This window comes from Natrix helvetica, assembly GCF_964273705.1.
Source record: "Natrix helvetica genome assembly, chromosome: 1".
In the NCBI taxonomy this organism is placed as follows: domain Eukaryota; kingdom Metazoa; phylum Chordata; class Lepidosauria; order Squamata; family Natricidae; genus Natrix; species Natrix helvetica.
In genome coordinates, this window is record NC_138548.1 from 118657696 (window position 1) to 118677445 (window position 19750).

Sequence of the window (19750 nt, forward strand, 5' to 3'; positions counted from 1 at the left end):
CCTTACACCCCTTTAGATCCATACCTTTTGCGAACTCCGGCATTTTTCTAAGAACACGGAAACTGGCATGCCCCAATCTTCTGTGCCACTTGTGGATACACCTGGAATGCAAAGGTTTACCAGTTAGTGAATTCTCAACATTAACAGTTTCATGAGGAACCTCAGGTTTGCTCTGAGCAACCTGCTTCTGTTTTCTCTGTTTGTTGGCTTTAGGAGCCTTTGGCATAGCAACGGGTTCTCTCTCTGAACCAACTCTCTCTGGGCCCGTGCTGTCCCTTTTTGCATACTTGCCTGTGCTTGCTTTTTAGGCTTTGGCTTTAAGTAATAAACACCACCAATCAGCATGGTTTCAGCAACAATATCTCCATCTTTAACTATGTAACTTGCTTTTTCAAGGTGGTGAACCTGGAACTTTAAATCTCTAGACAAGTGACTTTGACTAAGCAAATTACTGGTTGCTGAAGGTATGTAATAAACATCAGGGATGTATGTATCGAGCTCTTCAATGTAAACAGTTCCTTTTCCCATGACCTTACAAGTGTGGTTGGTGAAGGAGTACAGTTCTCGATACTCTGGCTCTGGCTCGCCCATCTCTGTGAAAAGTTCCTTTCTGTGGGTAATGTGCACAGCTGCTCCACTATCTAAAGTCCACAAAAGACGTCTGTCGTACTTTGGATCAGGTTGTGGAACGTTGGTTATGGCCAATGTTGCGAGTGGAGCTTGTGGATCACGCCTTGGACCACGACGACCTTGTCTTCCGCCTCTACCTCTGCCTCTGGAGTCTGTTCCTCTGGGCTGGTATGTGACGGGAGCTGGAACTCGTTGGGGACAATCCCGGGTGTCATGTCCCACACGGTTACAGGTGTAGCATTTTGGCATCCTTGGAGCGTAGCCTCTTCCTCGGAAGGGACGTCTAGCTGGAGCCTTTGATGCTGGGGGTCGTTGCAGATGTGGCGTAGCTAATTTGATAGCTTCCTCCTCCACTAAAAGTCTGCAAACGTGGTTAACTGTGCGTTGGGCAATAGGCACGTAGTTAATCTTTGCAATGGCATCTTTCCATTCATAATTCAATGAGTTAATGATGATGCTAATCATTTGGATATCATCGATTACATGGCCACTTTCTCCCCATTCACTTCTCATCCTTTTCAGTTTGGTCAAATGTCCACCAATTCGTTCACCAGGTTTCAACTTCGAACCATGGAACTCAGACATGAGCAAACATGAAGATTCAGTTGAAATGGGCCTGTAGCAATCTTCCAAAGTAGCCCAAATTTGTTGGGCTGTTGCATCAGGTGGAAAGGTAACCTGGAGTTCAGTTTCCATGGACATGAGCAAAGTGGTGCTTGCTCTGATCTCTAGATCTCTCATTGCAGGAGTCCATGGCTGGGCAGGAGGATTAAAAACCATACAGTGTGTGCCTTCTCTGCGAAGCAAGAGTGCAATTTCACTGACCCAGGCTTTATAATTCTCTCCTGACTCCTTTAATTTTGACTCACCAGTCAAAGGAGTGACTGAAAATGCCTGCTGAGGGATATGCATTGGAACAACTTGCTGTGCAGGTTGAAAAGCTGGTTGTTGAACCAGGGGGTGCTGTAATTGCACCATTGGCCTTTGTGTGGCAACATTAAATTGACTTCCTTGCATTCGCCTTTGGCTTTGCCTTGTTCCATCTAGGGAAGATCCAATACCACCAGGGGGCGCTGAAGACTTAACCTTTGGAGGCAAAACTTGGGCATCTAGAAGACTTATAGATAAATCTTTCCAGCTTTGGTGCAATTGTTTTAACTTGTGCTCTAATAAATTTTCTCCACCAGCAGTTGGCAGTGCAGCTTCACTTCTTGGCTGCATCAAGCCTTTATACGTGGCTGGAGAAGTAGTAGAACAAAGGAGATCACGTGACCTCGGTGACGTGTACATATCTCTCTGTTCTGATTCACCTAAAGCAATTTCCTCTATGGGGTGTGTCTTAGGTTGTTTTGGAGAAGACAAGATGGCGTCCTCAGACATTTTGGGAGTGGGGAAACCCCTCCTACTTCTTTCCCATCTTTCATAGTATTCTCTAGCTTCTCTGGTATATTTTTCAAAATGCTCTATCTGGTCACGATAGCTTTGCATTTCTTCCCCAATGCCTGAGAAGGATTCATAAGTTTCTGTGTGGGGGTGTTTTTCCTCTGCCGGCAGTTGCCGCGAAGGCTTTGGCCAGACATCAATTATTTCATAATCTCCAAGAGTTTGGGAGTGAGGTTGCTCTGGTAACGTGGAAAGTTTTGGCTTTGCCCCCAATATGTCAAAATCTCTTGGAGATATTTGAGAGCTTTCATAATGAGAAGGGGGAACTACTGACCTCGGTTCGTAGATCTCACCTTCTGTAGCCCCTTCCTCTTGTTTAAAAGTTGCCCCCACAGTTGGCTCGGCTGCTGGAGAAATCTGTTGCTTTTGAAGTAAGCTTGAAGAATCTTGCATCTCTGTGTCTGAGGGAATGGCGCGTACCATGTCTGCGTTTTCTCTTTTTCTTCCTTGGCATGGCTAGGTAGCCTAGCCGGTTATCTCTTAAAGATAGCTTGAAGGAAAACAGCCGTAAATTATAACCAATTCTGCTTCCATTAATTGTCAGGGGAAGATTTCACCCTGAACTAAATGAGGCTTAGACCGCGGCTGTTTCCAAACAGCATTATATTTAAGGTGCGAAGAAAAGAAATAAAGAAATCCGGGAGAATATATTCTAATGAAAAACAAACTTTAATACAAAAATAATAAATGAAGAAATAAAACAAATCTAACTAATCGTTACATTTTGGAAAAAGCAATTCTGTCTACCAGTTTTCCTGGCAGACGGACAAAGATCAAAAGGGAAGAGAAGAGTCTGGAATGTGTGAAGTAATAAAAAAAGATAAGCATGCGCAGTACATCATTGTCAGATAAGACCTTATGACCTGCGCAGTAACTCTTTCAGTTTAACTATTTAGTTTCAATTCGTCAGTTCAGGCTAGCAAACATTTTAACACAGTGACAAAATCAAAATTCTATCATTGAATATTAATGGTCTAAACCTACCCCAGAAAAGGAAACAATATTTAATAAACTAAAACATTTGAATTACGATATAATTGCAATGCAAGAGGTCCATATAACTAAACAACAGATCCAGATCTTACAATATCCTAGATTGGGTAAACTTTACATGGCATTAGCTGATCAAAAGAAAAGAGGAATAGCATTATATGTTAAAGATACGATCCAGACTAAACTAATTTATCACGATGAGGAAGGGAGAATATTAATCGTAGAAATAATGTTAAACCAAAAAAGGTGTCACTGGTTGTAATATATGCACCTAACGAAGGCCAGGAAATTTTTTACTATAGACTACATAGCATTATTCAAGAGATGGGAAATGAAAATATCTGTTTATTGAGTGATTTCAATGCTATAGTTGACCAGAAATGGGACTATAAAAGTGGAAAGAAGAGAAAAGGAGCTAGGAGAATTTTGCCAAGGTCATTCTTCCAAATGGCTGAAGAACTTAATATTTATGATGTATGGCAAGAAAGATGTCCAGAGGGAAAGCAATATACCTTCTACTCGAATAGACATGAATCCTGGTCAAGGATAGATATGGTCTGGCTGTCGATGGAGTTAATTTCGGAAGTGAAGGAGGTAGATATAGAACCCAATCTATGGGCTGACCACAATCCCATGAGGATTATATGGAAAAAAACAAAAGGGCAGTTATCGTTGGTTACTCAATAGGTCAATCCTAAAAGATCAGGAATATATTAAAAGAGTTAATCAGGAATTAAGATTTTTCTTCAAAGAAAACAGGCCAGGAGATACATCCATACAAAACTTATGGGATACAACTAAGGCATTTATACGAGAAGTCACAATATCAGCCACAGCCAGGAAGAAAAAAACTGAGAATCTAAAAATAAGAGAGCTGAAAGAAAGGTATAGAAATTTAGAGAGTGAATTTCAAAAGAAACCGCAGAACAGAAGTATAAAAGAAAATATGGAATTGATTAAACATGAATTGGCTATATTTTAAAAAGCAAAATTGGCACAATCTATAAAAAAAAGCAAAACAAAATTTCTTTGAGAATGCAAATAAACAGGGCAGTGGCTATCCTATAGGTTGAGGAAGCAGAAGCAAGAGAATTGGATCAATAAACTACAAGATGAAAAAGGCGAGACCTGCTACCAACTAGAGGAAAAGAAAAGGATTACCCAAGAGTTCTATGAACAATTATATGGAGAAAACCGAGACCATACAAAGGAAGGAATATTACAGTACTTGGAAAAGTCAGATCTGCCAAAGGTACCAGAGGAGATTAAGGACATGCTCAATGAGGACATTAAAACATCAGAGATAATTGAGGCCATACAAAGACAAAAGAATAATAAAGCTGCAGGGCCGGATGGGTTGCCAGCGGAAATATATAAAGAATTCCAGGATATGCTTGTTCCAACATTGTTGGAAGTTTATAATGCTGTGTTGAAAGAGGCGAAGACACCGTTATCATGGATGGAGACTAATATTGTATTATTACCTACGGTGGACACAGACCAGATGTTTATACAAAACTACAGACCAATCTCACTGCTAAATGCAGATTACAAAATTTTTGCTTCAATAATAGCAGAACGGTTGAAAAAATTTCTTACATGATTCATCCATAAAGATCAAAACGGATTCCTCCCTAGAAGACAAATTAAAAACAATATGAGAATTATGCTGAACATTCTTGAATATTATGAAGTGCACAATGAAAAACAGGTTGCACTAATCTTTCTCGATGCCCAAAAGGCATTTGATAATGTCAACTGGGAATTTTTGCATCAACAATTAGAATACATGGATTGTGGGGAGAAATTTATAAACACGATCAGAGCAATTTATACAAATCAAAAAGCCAGAGTAATAATCAATGGTGAATTAACACAAAGTATTGTAATCCAGAAAGGTACAAGACAAGGTTGTCCCCTATCCCCCCTGCTGTTTATATTAACCCTAGAAATATTAGCCAGGAATGTATGTAAAGAGGTACAGATAAAGGGACTAGAAATCAAAAAGGAGCAATTTAAGTTACAGGCCTTTGCGGACGACATAGTGTTTGTGTTAGAACAGTGGTTCCCAAACTTTTTCAGTCCACCGCCCCCTTGGTGCTACAAACTGATCCTCAGTGCCCCCCACCCAGTGGTGGAATTCAATTTTTTTTACGACCGGTTCTGTGGGTGTGGCTTGATGGGCGTGGCTGTTGGAGTCATGTGACTGGGCGGTTTGCATGAAGGGATAAAGATAGTAAAACAGTAAAATTCAAAACTGTAACAATTAATTGCACATTTATTCAAAATCCAATTTAAAAACCTTTGTAGTTAGTTAATTCAACAAAATTGTTGAACATGATCCAGTGATACCAGGTTTTCAAAGTCTGATAGTCCTTTATCAAGAACCTTAGTAACTAGTAACTTAGTAAACTTAGTAAAATTTAGTAACTACTTCACTGTTCAGTAAATTCTTAATGTGATGGAGGGGCTTGATGAAGTGATACCAGTTTCCCAATGTCTGGTTTTAAGTCACTTAGCAGGAGTCTTAAATCACCACATTCAGTAATCTGGAGTCATTTTCTTTGCTTGGAGACCACACTGAAGCCACATTCCACCAAATATGATGTTGGAAATGCAACAAGGAGCTTCTTAACCACTGTCCATAGTACAGGATAGCGATCAGAAATTTCTTTCTGTAACCAAAACTCTTGGTACGATTTCTTGAACTTTGGCTTCAGCTCAATGTCACCAACATTTGCTTGAATTATTTGATGAGATTATTGCATGGTACCTAGGGATTCCCAATATGGAAAGTGAGAATGGGAACATTTTAACAGATCTATATGTTCTTGGGTTATAATTTTCACGAAAGATCCATGGGGATCGAAAGGGAAATATAGACAATGGAGTCCAATCCCCTTCCTCAACAGTTTGGAAGCAAAGAATAACTCTAGCAAAATGTAGCCTTTTACCTCTTTGGGGAATCATCATTTTTTAAATTATTATTATTATGATGATTTTTTATTTTTCCCAATACAACTCATGCAAAGGGTCATCCACAATTACATTACATTTTCCACACTCATATTTGTGATTCCTTATAACTTCTTTAAACTAAACATTTTTAGTACAAATCAACGCATTGACATATATATCACCAATGCAGTTTCCTATCTCTTCCATTGACATAATTAACACCTTATGTATTGAATACAAGTATATCAAGTATAGGTTAAAGATGAATTGAAAAACATCTGATTCAAAAGTATAAGCTGTGAATTTATTATATAATCACAGGCAAACATTGCACTTATGCCTAAGTCCTCTACCCACGCACATTATAAGACAGATAAAACTATCTTAGCTGGCTGTTGTAAATATTACTCTGCTAATTCAACAAGAAATGCTACTGCATGAATCCTTAATGCAGAACACAGCTAAAAGTGATTTTAGCAATTTTCTTCCCAAGTTAATTCAAAGTGTATATCCAAATGTTCCTCTTATTTTTTCCCCAAGCACTAGGGAGGATTATATTCAAAACCACACACTTTTGCTGGGTTTGTGTGTGTCTTTGTGTGTGTGTGTGTGTGTGTGTGTGTGTTTGCTTGTTTCTGGTCTCCAGAGTCAGAAGGGCTGGTTGGGACCCCCAGAGGTCATCTAGTCCCATCCCAGACAGCGCCCCCCGGCCCCACATTCCCCAGCCCCACCTCCTCTGGGAAGGCTCCGATGGGGGGGGGTAATGCGGAGCCCCCACCCCTTCTGCTGCTCTCCCCCACCCTTCACTCTTATTCCCTCCCTCTCTTCGCAGGCCGGCGGCCGCAGCGCTACTGGGACAGTGAGCATGGATGGACTGTCGCCCCGGGGAGGGGAGGTCTGGCCGTCAGCAAAGGGCTTCTGCTGAGGCACCCCATGCAGGCAAAATAGCGAGCGAGCGAAGGAGGATCAGGCAGGGCACCGAGGCCCCTTCGCCTCCCACTTTGTCTTGATGAGGTGGCTGCAGCTGCCGGGCACGGACGGACGGAGGTAGCCAGAGCGGCCCGGGTGGGCGAGCAGGTGAGCAATGGAGGATCAGGCAGCTCTCTCGCTCGCTCGCCCACCCCCCCCGGGCTTCCCCGCCGCTCTGGCTACCTACTTCCGTCCGCACCTGCAGCTGCAGCGACCTCATCAAGAGAAAGTGGGAGCGAAGGGAGGCGAAGTGGCCGCCCTTTGATCACTCGCTCCCCCCGCCTGTCCGCACTATGCTAGCCCTGAGCTCACTGATTGGCTGGCTCACCAATCATCCCGCCCACCTCTAAGAGCCCTATCTATAGAAAGCCAAACAGAAAAAAAGATAATTGGGTTTAGATAGGGCTCTTAGAGGTGGGCGGAGTGATTGGTGAGCCAGCCAATCTGTGAGTGGGCAGGGCTAGTATAGTGCAGATGGGCGGGGGAAGAGAGCAATCGAGCAGCTTCTGTATGGGCGGGGGTGAATGAGCAAACTGGTTCTGAATGACTCGCTAGAGGAGGCCACCTCCAGCACTCCTCTGCCGCCCCCCTGCCTCTTACTGCCCCCCTGCTGCCCCCCTTGCCTCTTACCACCCCCCTAAGCCATCTCACCGCCCCCTAGGGGGCAGTACCACCCATTTTGGGAACCACTGTGTTAGAAGATCCTATAAAGTCTGGTACGAAACTCATTGAGGAATTGACAGAGTATGGGAAAATAGCGGGTTTAAAGATAAATATGACAAAGACCAAAATGCTGACTAAAAATATGACATCAAAAGCAAAAGAGGAGTTAACGAAGAAATTGGGTATCCAAATTGTCAAAAAAGTTAAATATCTTGGTATACATTTATCTGCGAGGTGTGTGACCATCAAAGAAGATAATTATACTAATTTGATTAATAAAACTAAGAAAGATCTAGAAAGGTGGAAAAACCTACAACTGTCCCTGATGGGTAGGATCGCAGTTATAAAAATGAATGTTTTACCAAAACTTCTTTTCCTATTTCAGAATATTCCCATTAAATTAGAAAAAGGTGTCTTCAAGGATGTGAATCAATTGGTTTCGAAATTTATTTGGCAGGAAAGAAAACCAAGAATAAAACTTAAAGCTATGCAAGACACTAAGGAAAAGGGAGGATTTGGCGTACCAGATTGGGAACTCTATTATATTGTGGCCATATTAACATGGCTAAGGGAATGGATAATGCTGAGAAATAAAAGATTACTCAAATTGGAAGGCCATGACCTCCAAGCAGGCTGGCATGCCTTCCTCTGGTATGAAAAAGAATCTGCACACAAATATTTTAGTAGATATTACATCAGACAATCTCTGTTAATAATATGGAACAAAATTAAACATGACCACTATACCAAAATACCTATTTGGCTATCTACGATGGAAGCATACATACCCCCAAATTTAATCAACATGGAAAATATGGTCACATATAAAGAGTTATTGAACAGGCAGGGGGAGATCAAAACCAGATCAGAATTGACATCACAAGGAGTACAAGTAGAATGGTGGTCTTATTTACAGATTCAATCAAGGTATACACAGGATAGGAAGAACGAAGGTATTGCCAAGGACTACACAATATTAGATAAACCGTTGATACAGACAGAAAACAGACTGATCAAAGTGCTGTATAGATTCTTGTTGGAATATAAACTAGAGGAGGAACATGTCAAAGAAACCATGGTCGCCTGGGCGAAAAATTTCGGTTACAATGTGGAATTGGCTAAGTGGGAAAAACTTTGGATACTTAATCAGAAACTAACATTGGCTACGGCGTATAAAGAAAATCTTTATAAGATGTTCTACAGATGGCATCTCCCTCCAGCACGGCTTTCCAAAATGTTTAGAAATCTGGCCCCAAACTGTTGGAAGTGTAAAAAAACACCAGGCACTTTCTACCATATGTGGTGGACGTTCAATGAGGCAAAAAATATTGGAAAATGATTCAATCATGGTTAGAACAAATGGTGGGAGAACAAATTATGTTTAAACCAGAAACTTTTCTCCTAGGCATAATACCGGAGGGGTTTAAGAAAGATACACTTTATCTAATTATACATATACTAACTGCAGCACGCATAAGCTATGCACAGTATTGGAAAAAAGAAAATACACCATCAGAGCTAGATATAATCAGAAAAGTGTTGGCCTGTGCAGAAGCAGATAGGCTCACTCTTGAACTTAAAAATAAAGGAGAATCAGAATATTTTGAAGTATGGAACAGATTTTATGATTGATATAAGACAAGATGACAAGACTGGAACAAATGTATATATTGTGATTGAACAGAAGGACAGACAATGTATTAAATAGAATAATTGTTAATGGCTGAAACTAGCTGTATATAATGTGAATGCATGGTCGCTTCGACTCCGTGGTATTGCATTGTTTTAATTGTAAAAATAATAAAAATATATTTTAAAAAAAAGAAGATATTGGATAGCCATTTGTCTGAGATGGTTTAAGGTTTCCTGCCTAGGTAGGGGGTTGGACTAGAAGACCTCTAAGGTACCTTCCAACTCTGCTATTGTATTGTATTGATTTGTTGATGAAAGCACTTGCGGTAGAAATCCAGTTCAGGGCTGCATCCACTTGAGTGCATCCATGAGGATTTGCTTGTTTAAAATATTTATGTTTGTTGTGATTTATAGTTTTGTATTCTCCCAGCATTTGTTGGGTTTATGATGTATGTCTCTGTCTCTCTCTCTCTCATATATATATGTTGTATTTGTGCTGATAAATAAATAATGTATTTGTGCTGATAAATTTGGGCATACCAGGGGTTGCAACACACATACATACATACATACATACATACATACATACATACATACATACATACATACATACATACATACATATATATATATATATATATATATATATATATATATATATGTTGTATTTGTGCTGATAAATAAATAAAGGGAGACTACACACACACACACACACACACACACACACACACACACAGTGCTGGCTGCAAATCTTTTAACAACCGATTCTGTGCCCTAATGACTGGCTGGGTGGGCGTGGCTGGGTGGGCATGGTCAACTCATCACTTATGTCAAGTCCGCCCTCTCTTGACCGTAGGGATGCTGCAACAGTTGTAAGTGTGAAAAATGGTCATAAGTCACTTTTTTCACTGCCCTTGTAACTTTGAATGGTCACTAAATGAACTGTTGTAAGTCAAGGATTACCTGTACAAAAATACAAAAAAAAAACTTCTTTGCTTGCAAAAAGCTGCCCTAAATACCAGTCATTAGATTAGAAATGGTGGAATACACACTGAAGACCAATGAGTCACAGCCGTCATGGAAACCTAAACCATTCTGTCTGAATACCTTCCTTTTCCTCAGCAATACCTGCAACTTGGAGTTACAAATCAGACAGGTTGCCAGAGCACATTGAGGAATTAAAATAATTAAAATACAAGGATAACTATCAGCAGCCAAGTTACTCTTGCTTATAAAGTGAAACCCTTTAGCAGAGATGTCATTTAAGCTCTCCAGAAAGTGGATGGGCCTATTTGGGCCAAAAAATGACCAGCTAAAGAGACAAATTAACAAATTAAACATCTTGAGGGCTAATCCCATTCTGCTTTTGTTCAGACCTTGCTGCAGGGAATTTTTGTCTATAAATATACAGTAGCTATCTATCTCTTTATCTCTTAACATGTTTCTCCATTTCTCATTCAGGGAAATATATTCTTCCTTTTTAATATTTCTCAAAATATTTCATTTTTCTAGGAGAGGGGTGGGTAGTAACTTTCTACAATTGGTGCCATGTTACTATGCCATATTATCATGAGAGAAAACTATAATAAATTGGAAGGAGGATCCACTTATTATCAGTGAGCAATCATGTGCCTTACCCACTCCGAAGCAATGCAAGAGATTCCTGTCCCTGCCAGCATAATTGGTCACAGCTTGCCTTGTGTCGCTTGTGGATGTGAGACTCCCCCTTCTCCTGAAGTCTCTGCCTCCATGAGCCACTAATGTTGCTTCAGCACCTTCTAAATCTTCTCCTTCTCCTCCTCCGCCTCCTTTTTGGATCAGACAGGGAAAATGCTGCTTCTTTCAGAAAAAAGAGCTCTAAACTGAAAGGAAGAGGGTGTCTCCATGGAACATTAGAATGACATTTTCTTTTTGCTTTCGCACTTCCACTTTCTCCATTCTTGCTTCTGACACATAACCATGTAAACAGGCCTTCTTCCTTTTTTTCTCATAGATTGAGAAAAGCTCCTTTCTCCTTCCTTTCCAGCCTTCAGGCCTAAGAACTCAGGTGGCAGCTACACTGCCAAACTATATTTTTCAGACATAAACACTAGATATGCCTCTTTTCTTTCTAAGGAAAAGAAATAACCATGAAGGATTTCTCTAAGGCTGAATCCCATAGAAAAGACATTTCATATAGAATGCCAAACCAAAGTTGATCTACTCATAGACTGAACTTCCTTGATACACTCCTGTTTTATCTCCCTGTCCCCTTGCCTATCTTGCTTGGAGAACAAGGTAGCCCTTTAAACTGAGATGGCTTTTCACAATAACTGCAACCATGGTTGCATACTGCAGGGAAGAGCTCTGTATGGGGCAATGGAGAGGAAAGTGACTTGTGGGAGCCCTGATGATAAATTAGATAAGTAGAAAGAAAAGTAGATAAGGAAAGAACTTGATGAAAAGGCTAGATATTTTTTCCATAATCAAAAGGATTACAATTAGACTTGCTGATAAGGTACCCTAATTCACACACTACTATTGCTAGTATGTAGTAGATGTTGAGTAAGATCTTTCCAGTGGCAATTCAGAGAGGCAGGGTGAATCATGGCAAAGCCAGGAGAACCAGACCCAATATTGTAAAGGAGGAAAGTCTCTATCTCTTCCATCCTATAAACCAAAATCAGATTGTATCAGCCCTCAAAATGAGTCATTATGGAGCTGGTTTTCTCCAAAGCTTGTTGGGAGAAAATCGCCTTTAGTCCCTATGGAGAGACCCTCAGGATGTTTCATTTTTTCACAAAAGAAACGCCACCGTTGGTTTTAAGATGGGTGAGTATACAAATGTCATAAATCAATACATTTTCCTTTATACACCTGCTTTCTTTCTGAATTTCTTAGGATGCCTTTACAGCTTTCCACAAGGATGAGGATCTGGTAAAAAAACACTTGAATTCCCTGTTAATTGGAGAACTAACACCGGATCAACCTAGCTGTGAACCCACCAAAAACCTGAGTATTTCCCAGCATTATCTTTAAACGTAAAGTGTGTCCATATGTATCTGTTTCTGAGAGGGAATAAAATAAATGTCCATACAGGCAAAATCCTGTAATACAATGAGAACATGGGTTAGACAGAACATATCTACAAGTAGCTGCATTGAAAATTCCCTTAGTGATTTGTTTAGAGTTCTATCTCTTGCAGTACTATTTCTGCCTGAACAACAAGCTATTTCTCTTCTGATAAATTAAACAGTTCAAATGAAGAAACTCCTCCAAAATTAGCATTTGAATATCAAAGAAAATGTGTTTAACACAAACTCTAGTTCTGGCACTGAATACAAACTCTTAGGATGAAATGTATTCAGCAGTATTTTGAAGCTGGAATTTATGGAGGAGAAATAAATAAATATTAGCTCTGTGTGACCTGTTAGCCTTTAATTTAGCAGCTGATTAGAATTGATGCATCTTGATAGGGCTGAAAATTTGCCAATTTTTGTATCAGATAAGTCAAAGCACATCAGGGCAACAATGACTTTATATGCAGAATTTCCTTTGTAGGACCAGAACCTTTATTGTTTTAGATAATTAAGACTTATTCTTTGTTTTATTTATTTACTCAATTTATACTTTACTTGTCTAATAAAGTTGAATGCACAAGGAAGTTTAAATCTGAAAATGTATTTACAAGCATATGTATAGATATGAGTTTCTATCTCTGACCATACAGACCAATTCCCATTGGCTCCATTCATTCAAAACAAAGAGGGGAAGTCTCATTGTTAACAAAGTTTGTGGGCAGAAATATGCTTGGGCTACCATGGGGAGAGTCGGCAAATAGAATTCCCTCCTATGTGATACATCTACACCAATGATGGGATTCAATTTTTTTTACTACCAGTTCTGTGGGTGTGGCTTGGTGGGGTGTGGCAGGGGAAGGATACTGCAAAATCCCCATTTCTCCTGATCAGCTGGGACTTGGGAGGCAGAGAATAGATGGTGGGCACGGGCAGTCAGAAGTGGTAATTACCGGTTCTCTGAACTACTCAAAATTTTCACTATCAGTTTCCTGAACTGGTCAGAACCTGCTAAAAGCCACCTCTGATCTATACCACACTAAATATTACAGTGCAGCTGTTGGAGATCTTTTTGTATAACTTCAACCTGCCTCACTGCTACAGATTGTAAAGGCTAACAACTATGTAGTGGGGCCAACTACCCCAACATTTATTATAAATGGAGGTCTTACTCTCTTGGAAATGGTTACATTCATGCTAAAAACTTGAGGATCACATCCTGTTCATATGGCTGGGGCCTGAAATCAATACAGCAGCCCTGTGGGAGTTGATGGGAATTTATTTATTTTACTTTGCTTATTTATTACACTTTTATGCTGCCCATCTCCCCTACAAGATGACTCTGGACATAATAATAATAATAATAATAATAATAATAATAATAATAATAATAATAATAATAATAATAATAATAATAATAATAATAATTTATTTCTTAGCCGCACCCTCTCCCGAAGGACTCGGGGCGGCGTACAATAAAACACATAAAAAACAATATGGACAATACACACACAGAATAAACGAACACGCGTACATGGAGGAGGTATAAAGATAAGAAAAGACAGTTAAAACATAGTTTAAAATCCCCTAATAAAAGTCTAAAAGTCACAAAAATTAAAAAACCCGTCAGGAGCAGTGTGAACGAACTATGGTTGAGCCAGGCCAGCTACTTGAAATAGGTGCGTCTTGAGCTTTATCCGGAAGGCACGGAGGTCAGAGGTAGTCCTAATATCCGGGGAAGGTCATTCCACAGGGCTGGGCCCGCAACAGAGAAGGCTCTACTCCTAGACGCCGCCCCCCGACATTGTCTGGTGGACGGCACCTGGAGGAGTCCCTCTCTGTGCGAGCGAATTGGTCGCAGGGATGTATGGGGCAGGATACGATCCCGCAAGTAGCTAGGACAGAATGTTGCTCCCACCCTGTTCCCATTATATTAAAGTTTCATTTAAATGTGTAGTTGTCTTTGAAATGTAATGCAAAGCATTCTGCAAGACATGGCCTTACTGAGAGGTATAACTGTTCCTTCTTAGCCTTCTAGCAATCAATAGTGCTTAGGATAAATGAACTTATATTTCTTTTTAACTTTGCTAACATTGGTACATAAACAGCTGTTATTGCATTATAAATGTAAGTACTTCCCAAATGAATGCTTAAACAAAGCAACCAGGTCTTAGAAGCCAAGATCTTGTTTGGGGGAAAAATCATATATTGGTGTTGCTTCTTGCTTTCCAAAACCAATATGGTTTCCTTCAGTAGGATGAGGATGCTTACATTTCCTTTGCCAATGTCATTATAGCTTCTATTGTGCTTGCCAATTTACTGTAAATTCTTCTCAAATAGATATTTGAGAATATGGTAGCTTATGCTGAGCCTTAAAAACAGAAAACAGTCCTTAAAAACAGAAAACATGGCCAAAGAAAATTCTCATGCAATTCATGTTCTTCTTGCTTTCTAGATCCAATATGCTTTATTTCATCATGATCTTGGACTGGCTCATAGTTTTGTGATGGGAATCCTTAAGGTAAGAGTTTAAAACTGAAAGTGGGTTTTCTCAAATCAACTTTGTTGGAGTTAAATTGTTATTGGTCACCCAGAATTGTTAGGAGTGCATACATGTTTAATTTATTATTATGGTTGGTCACACAATCAGTCAGATGTTTAGGACTGGGATAGGTAGAATGTTCTTTGATGGTGTTAAAGACATTGCCACAGGATGTAAGTTGTTCCAAGTAAAGCTGCCTTTTGCAATTGATTGATTGATTTTGTCAAGGCTGATGGTGTTCAAGTAGTGCTCTAGATGTTTTGGGACACCAAGGTGCCTGGTACTTTTGACACCATTTTTGTTTTCTTTTACCACAATCATTCTCATTTTATTTGCAGGTCTTTGTATTGGGTAATTTCCCCCAAGTTCTTTCTCTTCTCTTCTGCTATTTCAAGGTACTACAATCTCCACTGTTCAGATTTCTTTTTCTTTCTAATGGACTGAGGTGTTATATGGCAGGTGTTTCTCTATTTGAATTCTAAAGTCCCAGAACACTTTAGCTTCTTAATTTTCTATTACTTTTTCTGTTTCATGGTTCCTCTAATTGCTTACCATTGCAAGCAAATGGTATTTCTTGCAAATATTCCAATGCACCATTGTTGCTATGTTTTCAGGCTGTTCTCTATAGTCAGTCTGTACAGTCTTCTTGTTATAGATAACTAAGTGGTCTACTTATTTCTTCAGGTTTTTTTTTTTTTTTTTGCAGACAGTGGTTTTACTCTGTTGCTGTCTTCTCAATTCTCTCTTCGTATGTATTTGTTCTTAAGGTTTGGTCTTGTGCAACCAAACTTAGCCATTTTATCTCTTTCTTCAACTTTCATCCTCTTGGAATTGCTAGGGCTTGTTGTCTGCTTTGCCTGCTAGGGGTGTGTGTGTGCGTGTGCACTTGCCATTAATACTTCATTTTGCCTCTTTTCTACTCTTCGCTTTGTCTTTCTTGTAGGCCAGTTTGATCTCTCTGATATTCAGTAAGCCTACACAGTATACTTGCATCCTCTTTACTAGATTTCAGTTATTCTTCCAATGGCTTTTCTTCTTCTTCAACTATCTACTATATTTGCAATATCCCATGCCTTTCGTAGGTAGAGTCTGTCAGCGTTGCTATGTTGGTGAAGGGCATGTTTCATTGTTATTGTTTTTCTGACCTTCCTATTTTTGTGGTTGGATCCAGTCCATCGCTGTTAGTATTATTATCTGTTCATTATAATGTGATGTCACAATTGTCAGCTTTTTAGCTAGTGTGGGCTTTCATAAGCATCAAGTTCTTCCCAAGGACCTAGGATATCATAATGTATTGGAAATATGTGGATCCAACCTTTTGCAATTGTCAGATGGAAATGTTGTCAATGTGCATATTTTCTAAGTGCCATGCAAGAATATTATGTTATTGTTATGGCAACCAATGTGCAATAACTACTGGGACACCATAGCTGTTTATGCCAAAATCTTTGATTTTCATATCTTGATACTTAGTGATCTTCTCCAGTTCTTTATCTTCTATTCTACTATTCCCTGGTTATTGCCACCTCAATTATCCATGCTTTTTTCTTTTCAATTACAGTTATACAGTATCTGCAATTGCTGTATTATGAGCCAAGATTTTATCAATTTGGAAATTTCACAATATTTTCACATGCTCATTTGCAACTACTTTTTCAATTGTATTATGTGCCACCAATTTTTCATTACTGGCACATGATAATTTTTACAGCTGTTCCAGTGAATCATTTTGGCAACTGTGTGTTTTTAAAAAATATATATTTCTTATTATTTTAATATATATATATACATCCATATTGTGCATGAACAGAGTTAGTTCTGAGTATCATTCATATTAATCCAATTCACAATAACAGTATTGGTAATCTCTATCACATTTATCAAATTTATATAATCCTCACTATATTGTTTAAACATATATAAAAGGAGAATGTCTAACATCATCTCTTCTCTTTTGTGCTTGAATTCTTATCCATTTTTCATACTAATCCAATTCACAATAACAGTATTAGTAATCTCTTATCACAGTTATCAAATTTAGGTAATCATCATTATATTGTTCAAACATACATAAACAAAAATGAATAACTTCTCATTTTTGTCTCTCTTCATCTGTATCTTTCTTGTTCATTCTAAACATTTCTATATTACATATGAACAAATTTAACTAGGTATCATTTATATTGATTCAATTCTCATTAACATTGTTAATAATCTCTATCACATTAATCAAATAGTAATCCTCATTACATTATTTAAATGTACATAAAAGAAAAATGCCTAACATATGTAAACAATTTATGTTCTAATATTTCCCCTAGCTAATTTTATTTCTGCCTCCTTAGCTTACAATCAGGCTACTTTAATATTTAAAGGGCAATTTTTCTATCCATCATCTCTTCTCTTCTTTATTGTTTCAATTCTTATCCATTTTTAAATTTGCCTCCCACACTCTTCATCTTTATCACTATTATCATCTATCTCTTTTTTGTTCAATCTAAACTTTCCTCCAGTACAATCTTGTGTTGCCAATTTTCCCAGTTATCTGCCCATATCCCAATCTCCTTATCAAAGGTATCTTCCTGTCTCTCCAATTGTTGATTCATCTGTTTTATTTTCTTCGGTCTTTCTTCCTTTGTCGGGTGATTTGTAAATCCTATTTTTTGTTCCAGTCCTTGATTTATTTGTTGATGTGATCAATCCATCTGTTCTTTCCACTCCTTTTGCTTATCATTTATCTAGTCCTCCTCTTCATTGAGCTGTTGCTTTATTTGCTGATTTTTCTGATCCATATTTTTTCCCTGTTCATGTTCCATTTGTTGGCTTAAATAGTTCATTTCATCCAATCTTTCTGTTGCTTCCACCAGTTCATGGGCAGTTTGGTTTTTGTTCCTTGTTCTTTGCAAAATGCTTTCCACTTTCTGATCCATACCCTTGACTAAATTCATAATATCTTGGAATAACAAAGTCATCTCATTAAGAAATCCTCTCATTTCCACAGCTCTTCCTTTAACTCCAGTCATAATAGCGATATAAGTGGAATAAACAATCATGCCTCAATCAAATTCAGAGAGTCCAAAATCCTAGAAGTATGGTTTGTTAAATGGAGCTCTCCTCTCAAATTTCCATACTGCCTTTTTTTCCAGCAGATATTTGCTTCACTCAATCTCCATTTCTTTCAAAACAAGGTCAATTGTTTAAATGGACCCATTCCAGCATTTACTCATTACTCTGATAGTCCAAGATATTTTCCAAGTTTTTTAAGTCTGCTCTGGTTTTGGTCTTTTATTGTAGCTTCCCAGTGTCTCTTTTATAAAATTTATTTCTTATTTTTGCCTCTGGTAAGCATAAAACAATAAACAGTTAAAAATCACAACCACGAAATGTCAAGTATTTTCTCCTCTGTAAATTTCCAGGAGTCACTTTTTCTTTCATAACTAGATTGTACTCTCAACTTACTTTTCAGCATAAATTTGTTTTAAAATATTTTCTTCCAGCCCTTTAAACAGTTATATTTTTAGAGTCTCTTCTCTAGGATTTTTCCCCCTTGGGGTAATTTGTAAAGGAAAAAAAAATCTTACCCAGCATGCAGGGGTGGGTTCCTGCCAGTTCTAACCTCTTCTCTAGAAGAGGTTCCACAAATCTACAGTGCCGTTTAGAACTGGTTCTATCTTCCTCCCCCCCCCCCGCCCGTCCGCACATCATCAAGATGAAGAGCAAGAGGAGGAATTCTGGGAGTTGAAGTCCACAAGTGTTAAAGTTGTCAAGTTTGAACATCCCTGGGATTTTTTTTTCTAAAGGGTTAGGGGTGCAAGGGTCTTGTAACTTGACAGCTTTAAGACTTGCACACTTCAATTCCAGAGTTCCTGAGCCAACATGACTGGAGGAGGAATTCTGGGAGTTGAAGTCCACAAGTCTTAAAGCTGTCAAGTTTGAACACTCCTGGGTTTTTTTCTAAAGGGTTAGGGGTGCAAGAGTCTTGTAACTTGACAGCTTTAAGACTTGCATGCTTCAAATGGCACAGTTTCTGAGCCAACATTTTGGTTGGTAAGCAAGAGTGTTGTTAAGAGAGTTTCACCACATTTTACAAGTTGGTCACGCCCATCCAGTCATATGACTGCCAAGCCACTCCCAATCAGTCACATGGCTGGCAAGCCACACCCACAAAGCAGGCCACACCTACAGAAGAGATTCTAATTTTTTTTGAAACCCACCACTGCCAGCAACACAGTCTCTGTTATTTCTCTCTTTGCTTCTGCACTGTCTTAGGTATTCTGGCTGTCGCCAACTTCATAGCAGCCATTTTGATTGCTGTTGCTCCTCTTCTTTGGATGAGGGGATTTTCCAAGTCAGGGAGGAGAGATACAGCTCTGTACTGTAAACCATTTGATGATTTTTCACTTCTGGCCTCAATTGCATTAATTCAAATAGTTTGCTCTTAAACAGCCAAAATCCAGCCTTCAGTTTCTTTCTTTCTTTCTTTTTAATGTTCCAGTTGATAAGCCATTGCCAGGTTTTATCTTTAGCCACCTTCCCCTCAATCTTTTGTAGTAATTAACCATGTAATACTTTTCCTTGCCAGCATTACATTTTGTCTTTATTATATTAGCTTGATATTCATGTTTTGTTTCCTGTACTTTCTATATAAGTTCCAATTTTTAACTTGCATCAATGCTTGTTCTTGGCTATCTTTTACATAACCAGCCATTACATAGTTTTCCTCTTTGACAGTTCTTTTTACTTGAAATAAACTTCTGCTTCCATTTCTGCAGGACAGATATTGATATAGTATTATATATCAATAATACTACAGGGGTATAATACATAGTGAATAGTAAGTTTTCTTGTTTTTCAGGCCCAACTG

General features: G+C 38.8%; 1 pseudogene across 1 annotated transcript in view; it reads left to right on the forward strand.

Moving 5' to 3' along the window:
* The window catches only part of LOC309389280 (acyl-CoA (8-3)-desaturase-like), a 176086-nt pseudogene that overhangs the window by 96299 nt on the left and 60037 nt on the right, over window positions 1-19750 (forward strand). The window contains exons 2-4 of the transcript in view: window positions 12169-12283; window positions 12773-12792; window positions 14800-14865. The product of the transcript in view is annotated as an acyl-CoA (8-3)-desaturase-like (transcript). The remainder of the gene's footprint in view (window positions 1-12168; window positions 12284-12772; window positions 12793-14799; window positions 14866-19750) is intronic.